A 13,181-nucleotide genomic window follows, 5' to 3' on the forward strand; every position below is an offset into this window, starting at 1 on the left:
TGAAACCTATGTTTTTTTCAGTGAATTTCAAAGGTTTTTTAAATGCTTATTTCTAACTATGCCAAATGCAGAAAGAAGCAACAGAAGTCCTCAAAGACGAAGAAAAGTGCAGGAAGAAGGATAACGTGCAGAAAGAACAAACAGAAGAGCAGAAAGAAGCCTTGTTGCAAAATTATCCTGTACTCTCAACTTTTTCAGACGGATACTGGTGGTAACTGAGTCTGACTAACCAGTCCTAGAGCCAGTGCTATGTTAAAAGACACTCAGAATACAGTGAAAACACCTACATACACTAGGGCACACTATGTGTTGGGGTCCCCCTATGATCAGCATGACCTCCTCTGTAAGCCCCTACTATATAATAGGGCAGGGGATTAAAACTAACTCTTAAAACGTGCCACAGGGCGTGTTTGCACACGTCACCACAGGCCCCGTCCCCTCACTTCCCCACTGTGTAAACACGCCCTGTGGCCATCTTAAGTTGGGAGATTAAGTCCCCTTGAATCCTGAGGGTCCCTAGGGTCCAACTAGACCACTAGGTACCTCCAGTAAGCGCCACAGAGCTGCGTTGCATTGAGGTGTAAAAAGGGGCGTGGCCTCAGAACGCCTGTCTGCAACGCAGCTTCCTGGCGCATACTGGAGATACCTGTTGGGCTAGTTGGCCCTCAGGGACCCTCAGTATTGAAGGGGAATTAATTCCCCAACTTACAACTGGCCAGGGGGCGCATTTGCAGAGTGCTGCAAGGAGGGGGCGTGGCCTCCGGCGCGATGCCGGTCTTTTATTTATTTTATTTTTTTAAGAAGGAGGGCTGTGTGGCCCCCCATCTTTTTCTAATTTACTGGCTCTGGGGACCCCATCCCCCAGGCCTGCACCTTAATTTTTTTTGTTGATAAAAATAAATTTGGCCCTCCCAAGGTCTTAATCGTCCCCGGGGACCCCAACCCCCGGGTCATGGCCTTTTTTATTTTATTCTTTAGGAGGGGGCTGTGTTGCCCCCCTCCTCAGGCCACTTATGGCCCCGGGGTCCTCATCCCCCGGGGCCGACCTTTGTTTTTTATTATTCTTAAAAAATATATATTTATAGAAACACCTAGGACATGCTGGACAAACCGTATGTAAGGCGACTATGCATAGAATGAATCCACATGGAATGTATTTACACCGCTAGTGAAGCTCTGACGTGTCTGACGCCCTACCGTGCCTAATCCCGGCGCCCCCGCCGGTGGGTACTCTCCAAGTAGACACCCTTGTCGTTTATTTATACAAACATGGGTAGCTATTGACGGGCACATTTAATATAAATGCACACCAAGCCATGCAAAGGGGATTCAACAAAAATGCGACCAAACTATGCAAGAAACCCCCCTCACGGTTAATAAAATACACATCCACCGCCGGATGTGTAATACTTTTTATTTTACTCTCTGGAAAGGAGACGAAACTCACTTGAGAGTCACAGCATGCTCTGGGCTGAGCCCAATGCTGTGTTACACCCACCAGTGCCCGCCGAGTGCCTCACACCTCTGTGTTGTATTCCACCAGCTAGTGCGTATGCTATGACACTCTCTAGCCCATGTGCACTGTAACACCACCCCGTGAATATGTCATGCCACACTTTCTTTCGCACGGGTTATATTGCCCCATCTAACGTGCCTTCCTCGATGCCTATGTTATAACGCACAGCGCTATGCCATACATATTACAATCTGGGATCCATATCTTTAGAGACTAGTTAGGTTACACAACACTGCCCTGTGCATATTACACTCCAAGGCGCATATCGCATAGCACACGCTAGTGCCTGTGCTATCTCGTGCTCTCCAATGAATCTGTCATTGCGCACAATGTATTGCATATTATATTTCACGCCCCGGTTCATCTTATATCACTTTTTGGTGCATAGATTATACCATATACTATATCTAGTTTTCATTTTCAATCGTGCTCTCAGGACTATGTTCTATATAACACTGCGTCCACCTACCCTTTTCATGTGCATTACATTTTGCGATGGGGGGTGGAGGGTCAGGGGGTGTTTCTGCCAAGTGAGCCCGGAGTCACAGTCACAAACGTCCTTCTTCCTGAATAAAAGTGAGATTATGCTGCATACTTGTTCATATTTTAAGTAGTTCGCACAGACACACATTTTTAAAACAATACCGTTCCTAATACCCACCTTCTCTGAACAGTTAGCTTGCAGCCCTATCCACCTCCTCCCTATCCTCTGTTGTCTGAATCCATGGACTAGCCTCCTCCCTCCTGCCATGCATGGCCTGATGTGCTGCCACTGCCCTCCATTTAGCATGATGTACCAGTCCACTCCTCCTGCCCTCCATTGCCCAATTCTATGGCCCATCATTGACCTCCTGCTTAGCCTCTGTGCTTAGCTTGCTGCCCCTATTCTCCTTCCCCCTGCCCTCAGATGTCTTTGTGCATGCCCCTGCTCCATCCTTTTTGCCCACCATGTTCCATGGACCTGCCACTCCTATCTACTCTGAGTGTTCTGTTGAGCTGCCACTCCCCTCCCACCTGCCTAGCATTGTCAGATGACTGTAACCTGTCCCTGCCACCTCCACCCTGCCTGTCCACACGCCATACCCCTATCCCCTTCCTCCTGTCCTCCATGGTCCATTTTACTGCCACACCCTTCTGCCCTCCCTGGTCTGTTGTGCTGCAACTGCTCCTCCTGCCTGCCCCGCGTGGTCTGTTGTGAGGCCCCTTCCCCTGAACTCTCTTGTCTGTGCCCAGGTCCTGACCCTCCCTTCTATCCTCCATGGTCCTTTGTGCATGCCCCTGCACCCTCCTTCTTGCCCATCATAGCCATTGTGCTGCCACTAACCCTCCCGCTTGCCATGCATGGTCTTCTGTGCTGCCATGGCCCCTCCCACCTTCCCTGTGTGGTCAGCTAGCTGCCCCTGACCCCCTCCCACCTTCCCTCCATGGTCTGTGTGTATGCCATCATAGTCTCATTGTTGCTCTCCATGGTGTCTTGTTTCTAGTGCCCATTCTGCCTGACCTCCATGGTCATCTTGCTGCTCCTGCCCTGCCCCCTTGCCCCCAGCCCTCTGTTTCCATGTGCAGACCCCCATTTCCTCCCTCCTGGCTTGTCTGTTCCATTGTAATGCCCCTGATCCGTCCCTCCTGCCCTTTATGGTCTGTTATGCTGCAGCTTTCTCTACTGTCTGTCCATTATGATCAGCTAGCTACCATTGCCTCTTTCCCCTCTGTTCTCTGTTGTCCATGTGCATGGTCCTGTCCCCTCCCTATTCCTTTCTATGGATTGTTGTGCTGCACTCCCGTCCCGCATGCGCTGTGTGGTGTATTGTGCTGCTGCAAACCCTGATGCCTGCCCTGTAGGGTCAGTTTGGTGCACCTCTCCATGTCCCTCCTGTCCTCTGTTCTCAGAGTCCATGTCCCTACCCCAATTCCTCCTGCCTACCATGATCCACTGTACCATACTTGCGAACATTTTGAACTTGGTAAGAGGGAGATTTTGAAAAAAAAAATGGGGTATTGATTTTCCCCTTTGAGTTACATTGAAAAAGAGGAGATTGTAGACAGATCAAATAAAGCCCATTTGAGCTTAAAAACATTGGACGTTTCCTGGCTGAAACGGGTCTGTTGGCATGTATGGTTGTACTACCACTGCCTCTTCCTTCTGCCCACAATGGTCTATTATATTGCCACAGCCTCTTGCCAGTCCTGTATTGTTGGTTTGTTGCCCCTGCCCCCCTTTCCACTGCCCTCCATAGTCTGTTGTGCTGCCCCTGCCCTTCCTGCCTGCCCAGTGTGGTCAAATTGTTGTCTCTGCACTCTCCTACCTGCCTTCAATTTTCAGAGTCCGTGCCCCTGGCCTCTGCCTCTCAACAGTATCCCAATGAACACCTAGATGGCTAACATTCTATATTTATTACAAAAGTGTGGAACGCCTGACGTCATCTTTATGTAATCAAAACTGTAATACCTAGAGTATTTCCTTTAGAAATTACATATATGAGAGGGTCTTATTTGCATCAAAATTATGGTTAGTGCTCTAAAAAACTAAAATGAGGACATATTTTCTGAGTTTTCAAATAGCGACAAAGAACTTTTAAATTATTTGTAATCTTTATGTTTTTTTATCCAGTTGACCACTTGATTAAATGTTGCACCTAGGGGAGAGGATGTGGTGTTACTTCCAGAGCTGCAGACTTTGCAACTGGGGAACCAGGTTGGAGTTTCTGCTTCAGCTCAACATTCTGTGATTGTGGTCAAATCACTTAATCTCCCCATGTCTACAACCAAAATGAATTTGATCTTGTGTGATGTAACCAATGCTCATGTAAAGCACTCCAATACCTGACAAGTCTGCACTATATAAAACTGCCAATACACACAAAATAAGTGTTTTGCACAATTCTGTCATTGGGCTACATGTGGGCTACATCTGGGTGATATTTGTGCTGCATGTGGGCTCTTTTGTCTCCGGTGGCCATCTTGGCAGATTTATTTGTTATGAAGTTTCCTAATTTCCTAATTTACTGCAGTCTCCTCAGTAGGAAATGCTTTCAGTTTTTTACTTTGATTCCATCAAGAAGGTATTCAGATATGTCACACATTTGCCATATATTCTGAATGTTAGCACTCTAGTTGCTCATTAGATCACTGTAGTAAAGCTACTGCTCACCACGGAAGTCTGCTGCTGGTATTAAAAGTGCATGTTTCAGTCTACATATCAGAATTTTTTAATGAAATAGAAGTGGATTTGAGAAGTCACTCAAAATGTGCCCTAATTTTTCTTTCTTCAGCACTAATCTTAATTTCTACGGCAAAATGAACCCCCTCATTGTGTTCCTTTTTAAATTAAATGTTATAAGTGTTACCAGTTTATTCCAATCAAGATGGCTTCAGGTGTGCCATACGTTTGTCATAAGTAAGACTGTTAGCGCTCTAGTTGTTCGTTAGAACACTCTGGGACATTCTGTCATTGGGCTATACTTGGGCTACATCTGGGTGATATTTGGGCTACATTTGGGCTCTTTTGTCTCTGGTGGCCATTTTGGGAGACTTATTTGTTATGATGTTTCCTAATTTCCTCATTTACTACAGTCTCCTCAGTAGGATATACTTTCAGTTTTTTACTTTGATTCCATCAAGAAGGCATTCAGATTTGTCACACATTTGCCATAAATTCAGAATGTTAGCACTCTAGTTGCTTATTAGATCACTGTAGTAAAGCTACTGCTCACCAGGGAGGTCTGCTGCTGGTATTGAAAGTGCATGTTTGTCTGCATGTCAGAACTTTTTAATGGAATAGAAGAGGATTTGAGAAGTCACTCAAAATGTGCCCTAATTTTTCTTTCTGCAGCACTAATCATACTTTCTATGGCAAAATGAACCCCCTCATTTTGTTCCTTTTTAAATTAAATGTTTTAAGAGTTACCACTTTATTCCAACCAAGATGGCTTCAGGTGTGCCATATGTTTGTCATAAGTAGGACTGTTAGCGCTCTAGTTGTTCTTTAGAACACTCTGGGAAGCTGCAGTAGAACACAAAGGAATCAACAGACAGTCTCGGCCCTTGTTGGATGTACATGTTTTACTGAGAATGTCAGACTTCATTCTCACATGACTGAGAAAGATAATGTGAATTTACAGAAAATATGCTCTCAGTTTGGCTTATAGATCACCTTCCAAACCTCTGTGGGAAAAGCATGAGAAAATAGTTCTCTCAAACATGATTCATGATATCACAGCAGAAGGCTTTTTCACATGGTAAAATCACCTTAGAACACACCACAATTCCTAAAATGAGTATGGTACCATCAACAAATGATTTATAATGTAACTAAAGTCTTAAAACCTTCTATTAACTGCAATGCTTTTTAATGAGGTGCTATCATGTATATTGGTCCCAAGATGGCTGCCAACACTTCTTGGATGAAGTGCTGACAGCCAATCCGATCTCACGATGAGATGTGTGGTTAGGCTCCGCCCAGATATATATGTGATTTTACTTTTGATTTTCTCAGGAACTACTGAACGGATTTACACCATTTAAGCAAAAGGCATGAGTCTGAACTGAGGACTACCTCTTTGCCAAATTTGGCGTAATTCCGTTCAGCACTTCGGGCTGTAGCTGCGTCAACAGGTCCTACGGGAAAATGCATGGGGAAAACGCGTTTTGGGACCCCCCTTTTTTCTCGGCCCCACTTGATGAATCACCATGAAATTTTCAGGATAGGAGCGGACCGGAGCTGGCCAAAAGTTTGGAAACTTTTGCGAAGATTCACCAATCGACGCCAACGTTATTCCAAATAGAATGTTGCAGATTTCCTATGGAAAATAGGTCCTAACTATAACTACCTACTGCCAGTAGGTAATATATTTATCACACACGTGTGTATATATATATATATATATATATATATATATATATATATATATATATATATACCTAATTGCCAACACAAATATGTATATACTATATATAACAGAAGAATTGGTTCATCATTCAAAATTGTAAAATAATCATATCAATTACACTGTAAAAATCAATCACCTTTTCACGATTTGTACTACATGTCCCATGATGCATCATAATGGTTATATGGACAAGTGTATATATAAAGACATTATTTGTAGAACACAGCTAACCATGAGCAAGACCAGAGTGGTCGAAACGCGTTGGTTAATTAAGGGAATTCGATGGTGCTTGGGCTGTTTTGAAAAAATTGGAGTAAAAGAAGCTTTTGATTTATCTCATGGAGTGCGAGTATTTCTTCTTTTGGTGAAAAATATAGATACAGATCTCAATCCCTTATCTGCATTTCTCGCACCGACCACGAGCGTGCTGGAGAAACGAGGGATTATTAGGTGAAAACAATTTGCGAGCAGCAGCGCCCGCCATCAACCCTGGCTTGCTTGGGATGAAAGGAATCCGAGCAATCACCATTGTGTTCGAGAAATTGTGTCGTCAACAGAATTGCAACCTGATATAGACAAGACACACCCGACTATCGTTAGGTGAAAGACCTCGCGCATAACAAGCCAGCTGACGACCGAAACGGAAGACTTCGAGAGGAGAGAAGTCAGAGGACTGCCACTCTCTTTGGAAACCGCGAGGTAAGAGACGTGTGCGGAATGCGCTGGGCTTCATTTTCAGGGATGTTGTTGACGGAAACAGGCTGGTGAGCGAGGTAGCATCTGAGTGTGATAAAAATGCAGCAGCAGCAGCGAAAAGCCACACTCTATGCCGGGAGTCAAAAGAAATTAAGAAACGCAGCAGTAGGTTGTTACTGCGAGCGGCAGCCAATAAACTTGTCAAACACCTAGAGTTTCCCTTAACAAGTGAAAATACGAACAAAAAATGAACCAAATTGCTGTTACTAAGGCATGAATAAGGTGAAAATACATTAGCAGGCGGCCACAAGTGTCACAACTAATGTTTAAAGAAAGTGGTTACACACATCTGTAACCTTGGACATCACTTTTTAAAAATAAAAAAAAGCACAGTTTAACTAGAGCACATTATTTTAGCTTCTTTATCAACAGAAGCTTATAACCAAATCGTGAATAAAAAACCAAGGTATACACTATTCATAATCAAAAGAAATTTGAATGTTTTCCTTGTCAATAGTAGTTCATAACAAAACTGTGCAGAAAAAAACAAAGAAGACATCATTAATAATCGAAGGGAATTGGAAAATAAGATATATAAATAAATAAAAGAATGGCAAACATTGCAGAAAGAATAAATAAGTGACAGATGAAAGCAACAACATTGTTTTCATATGATAAAAACATCCAAGGCACTGATATTATGTGAATCCAATGGAAACGAGAAAAGTGGAAAAACCTTCAAAAATACCTTTTTCAAATTAGAAAAAGTCCTAAAAAAAGAAATATCAAAAGGATGGAAAATAATAATGATGGAAAAATATCTGGAAGTTGATAGAGTACCAAGGGGTTTGAGGATTTCCACTCTACCAAATCATCCTGAAACAAGACCAGAAATGCTTGAGGAATGGGGGAGAAACAACATGTTATGTTCCCGCAATATGATGGAGATAATCATTAAATATGATGAGAAAGACCTGGAGGAACTACATAAAACAATTGAAAATTTGGAAAAAGGTATACAATCTTTCAAAAAACAAGAGGAAAGTGGACGTTACAGAATAGAAATGGAGTCAATACTAGAAAAATATGAAAAAGATTGAAGAAAGAAAACAAAGGAAGTTTCGTAGAGATGAAAGATTACCAAATGGGAACGATCTTCACTTTTGCTAAACGGTTTGTACAAATAAGAAAACAATTAAAAACAAACCCCAACAAATGAAAGGACTCCGATACCACTGTGAGTGAATCAGATGTAGAAGCAATTGAAGGAGAAAATCAATTTATTCCAGAAAAAACGTCTTTTTTAGACAAAATGAGACTGATGTACATAGACCAGAGGCCGGGAAAAAAAAAATGGAGGAAGAGGAAGGAGCCAGACACAGAATCTAGGACACGGACGTGGAAGAGGCAACCCAATGGAATCATCAAGCATAGAAAAACAAGGTGAAGCCTCAGGAAATACAAATCAATACTGATTACGCAGCAAATCAAAGAAATAAACAACAAATATATTTTAGAAGCAGAAAACAACCTCATTGTGAATCTGTCAAAGACCAAACTTACGAAAAACCAATGCTCACTACTCAATAAAGGCCTGACTTTCTGTCCAGAAACTCATCATGATATAGTGGAAACTAAAATTGAAACTTACAAATTCGTTCAAAAGGTGAAATTGGCAAAACACTTTGCAATATTTCCAAAGGCTGCAATGTCGACAGAAACAAGTAACGTAACCAACCCATTACCCAACATTGCAATAGATCAAATTCCTGAAAAAAAACAGTATATGACCTAACAAACAATTTAAGGGATGAAGAATTACAAGAATTAGAGATTATAAAACAATTCGGCTTTGAAACATCTGGAAGAGAAAAAACATCCTTCAAACCTAAATCTAAATTCTGTCCAATCCTCACACAAGGCAACAAGATTGACCTCTACTATGATCTCGTAATAGCAGATATAGAAAATGTACCACACAAACTAAGAAAAATGAAAATCTGACAAAAACAGAGAGAAGCTTTGAAAGAATTGATGGAAAATGAAAATCTTTAAATAAAACCTGCAGATAAAGGGGGAAATATTGTGGTGATGGATAAAACTCAATATAAAAAAAAGAGGCCACAAGACCACTAAATGAGACTAAAAACTATAAAAAGTTAAAAACGAATCCCATAAATCAGTTGACAATTGAACTACAACTCAAATTGAAAACATGGTCAGGAAATGGTCTATTAACCACTGATGAAGCAAAATATCTGACAAAGGACAATCCTACAACACCAACGATGTACTTCCTACCAAAAATTCATAAAACTTTAATAGATCCACCCAGAAGACCTATAATATCTAGCTGTGACAGTCTCTATGAACCCCTCTCAAAATACGTTGATTCATTTTTGGCACCCATGGTAACCACCTTAAGCTCTTGTATCAAAGACACGGGTGACTTCCTAAGAATCTTGAATGAAATCCATTGGCAAGAAGACTACTTACTAGCAACAATAGATGTAGTGTCACTCTATACATCGATAAATCATGATACAGGACGAGCATTGAAATACTTTCTAGGCCAAAGAGACATCAAATATCTTGAACATTCCAAAATGATTTTGGAGATGGTGGAAATATGCTTACGGAGCAACATATTCATATTTGATCAACAAATTTACTGCCAAATGTGAGGTACCGCCATGGGCGTTTCATTTTCGCCGAGCTATGCAAATCTCACCATGGGATGGTGGGAAAAATCAATTGCATGGAATGAAGACATGGAAATATACACGGAAAAAATTGTGTTGTGGCTCAGATTTATAGACGATCTGTTTATTATCTGGAATGGAACATCAGAAGAATTTAACACATATGTAAACATGTTAAACATCAACAAGGAAGGCTTACAGTTTACACACAATGTAAACAAAACAAAAATCCAATTCTTGGATATTGAAGTGTGCCAGTAAAATGGTCAATTAAAAACCACAACATATCGAAAGCCTACAGCCACAAACAGCCTACTCCATGGAACCAGCTTCCATCCAAAATCACTGATTAAAAGCAAACCCTTTGGGGAATTTCTACGAATGAAACGCAATTGCTCAGATGAGGATGAACTAAAACAAAAAATGGATGAAACAACGAAAAAATTTTTAGGAAGAGGTTATAAACCTACAGATATAAGACTGGGAAGAACAAAGACAGAACAAATTCCAAGAGAATCCACTTTAGAAAGCCAAGCATGAACAACAAAAAAATTAAACATCAGATATTAGAATGATCCTGTCATACAGCAATGAAATTCATGCCATCTCAGAAATCATGAACAAACATTGGCACATTTTATTGAGAGATCCAGATATGAGAAAAATTCTCAAAGGAAACCGAATATAGCCTATAAAAAAGCACCATCAATTCAAGATAAAATTGTGCATAGCCATTTTACAGGAATAAAAAAGAAAACCTGGCTTTCGGATCATCAAAAAGGTTTTAAAAAATGTGAAAAATGCAAGGCTTGCAAAATTGGAATAAACAAAAAAGAAATCATGGGTCCAAAAGGAAATAAATATATAATTAAAGAAAAAAGCAACTGTGAAAGTACATGTGCTGTATATATGTCGGAATGCAATTGCGGAAGCAGATATATTGGGAGTACAATATGTCAAGTAAAAAAGCGAATACTAGAACATATCCGCGCAATCCAAAACGATGACCAAACCTATGCAATGACAAAACACATGAAATTACATCATGAATATGGATGGCAGCAAATCAACTATTGGGGACTTGCAACGATCCCCATAAATGAGAGGAGGAGATAGAACTAAAAAATTGAGACAATTGGAATCAAAATTAATAATCAGCCGAGAGGACTGAACGGTGATGAGGAACTCCATGTTCACTTGTAAATAACCTGCTCATGCACGAGACATCTGAAATACAAGAGACTCAAAAGTCTAAGCAAAAAATCTTGTACACATTGGCAACGATGTATGAAATATAAATATATGTGGTACTATACCATATGATTAGGGCACTAAGCCACTACCGAATTGCCAACACAAATATGTATATACTATATATAACAGAAGAATTGGTTCATCATTCAAAATTGTAAAATAATCATATAAATTACACTGTAAGAATCAATCACCTTTTCACGATTTGTACTACATGTCCCATGATGCATCATAAGGGCTATATGGACAATTCTATATATAAAGACACTATTTGTAGAACACAGCTAACCGTGAGCAAGACCAGAGTGGTCGAAACGCGTTGGTTAATTAAGGGAATTCGATGGTGCTTGGGCTGTTTTGAAAAAATTGGAGTTATAGAAGCTTTTGATTTATCTCCTGGAGTACGAGTATTTCTTCTTTTGGTGAAAAATATATATATATCACCAAAGACTCCTTCAAGAAGAGAGCAGAGGCCACAATTGGGGTAAGCAGGGAGGCCACTTTATTCCATCACAGGCTTCTCAACGGCGAATGCATTTCGACATCACATATGCCTTCTTCAGCGCCCAGAGTCTTATAACGAGTAGCAGGTAACATCGTGTGTTTAAATAATGGCCCCAAGATAATAGGTCTAAGTCCGCCCCACCCCCAGGAGCAATGTCCTTTCTCACCATCTGTAGTGCATTAATACGTGTGCACTACAGTTCCCAGGATGCAATGGAAATCCGGGTAGGTAAGGCGGGTGGGTAAATTGTTGTAGCTGCGGAAATTGGCATCACAATGTCATCTGGCCAAATCCCCTGCCTGTTACGTGAATTACAGTGTCCCCCTGGGTCCCCAGACCGCATCAACCTCCATGGAACAGGATTCCATTTGGTGGGAGCAAGACCGGAGATCCTATCTCGCCCAGCGCAGAGTTGAGTAACTCCGTCACCGCCTCTTCTCCTCCTGGACCCGGGGGGTGGGCCTCGGTAATCCAGTACCCTGGAAAAACGCAAACTCCGCCACAGCAGTGCCAGCGAGACCAAGGCCAACCTTGAGATGCTGGGGCCTCTATATATACACACACACACACGTGTGTATATATATATATATATATATATATATATATATATATATATATATATAGATACACACGTGTGTATATATACACATACAAGCGTATATATACACACACGCATATATACACATACACGCATATATACACATATATACATATACACACATATATACATATACACGCATATATATACACATACACGCATATATATACACATACACGCGTATATATAGATACATATACATATACACACATACATACACACACATACATACATGTACACACAGATACATACATATATACACACATACATATACACACACACACATACATATATACACACACATACATATATACATATACACACATATATACATTTCATCCGTTGAGCAACAGGATATATCAAAGAACGGACACGGACCCAGATTTGGTGCAGAGATGTTTTATTCTTCACCAGTCGCCATTATGCGTTTCCGCTCACTTGAGCCTTGATCACATGACCGTGGCAAGTAAAGGAAGGGCAATATTTAAAGTGACAGTGCCTAATACAAAAGATACCATGTGATGTTTGTTGTAATGAACATGGAAAAGATACTGAGCAAACTCATATATGTAATTGATATCTGCTCGATCAAATAGTCCAAGCACCACCTCTTTAATAAATTACTTGTCTCAGTATCACAGATTGTCAAAATTAATAATCCTGTTTACAGTAAACATGCCTAACCTTTTCAATAATGAAGTAGCTACTAATTAAAACATCTGCTACATATCGGTATTATACTCACTATTGATGAGGCAAATAATATTGGGATCAATCCCTAATCTGTCACACTGTAATTTTCTAATCATGTTACTCAACATTAAAAAAAAATTATTAAAATATGTGATATCTAAACCCAAAGTGCATTGTGCTGTAAAGGTGCATACGTGTAGTGTGTTTTAAATAGAAAACACATGATAGAAACATATTATATTTTATCAGGAAGTACTAGGTCAGTTTCATTTTGTTACTTATTTTTGTAATTCATCAGGTTATATTTATGTGTTATTTTATTATTTAG

The sequence above is a fragment of the Triturus cristatus genome, chromosome 11 (assembly GCF_964204655.1).
Source record: "Triturus cristatus chromosome 11, aTriCri1.1, whole genome shotgun sequence".
Lineage (NCBI taxonomy): Eukaryota > Metazoa > Chordata > Amphibia > Caudata > Salamandridae > Triturus > Triturus cristatus.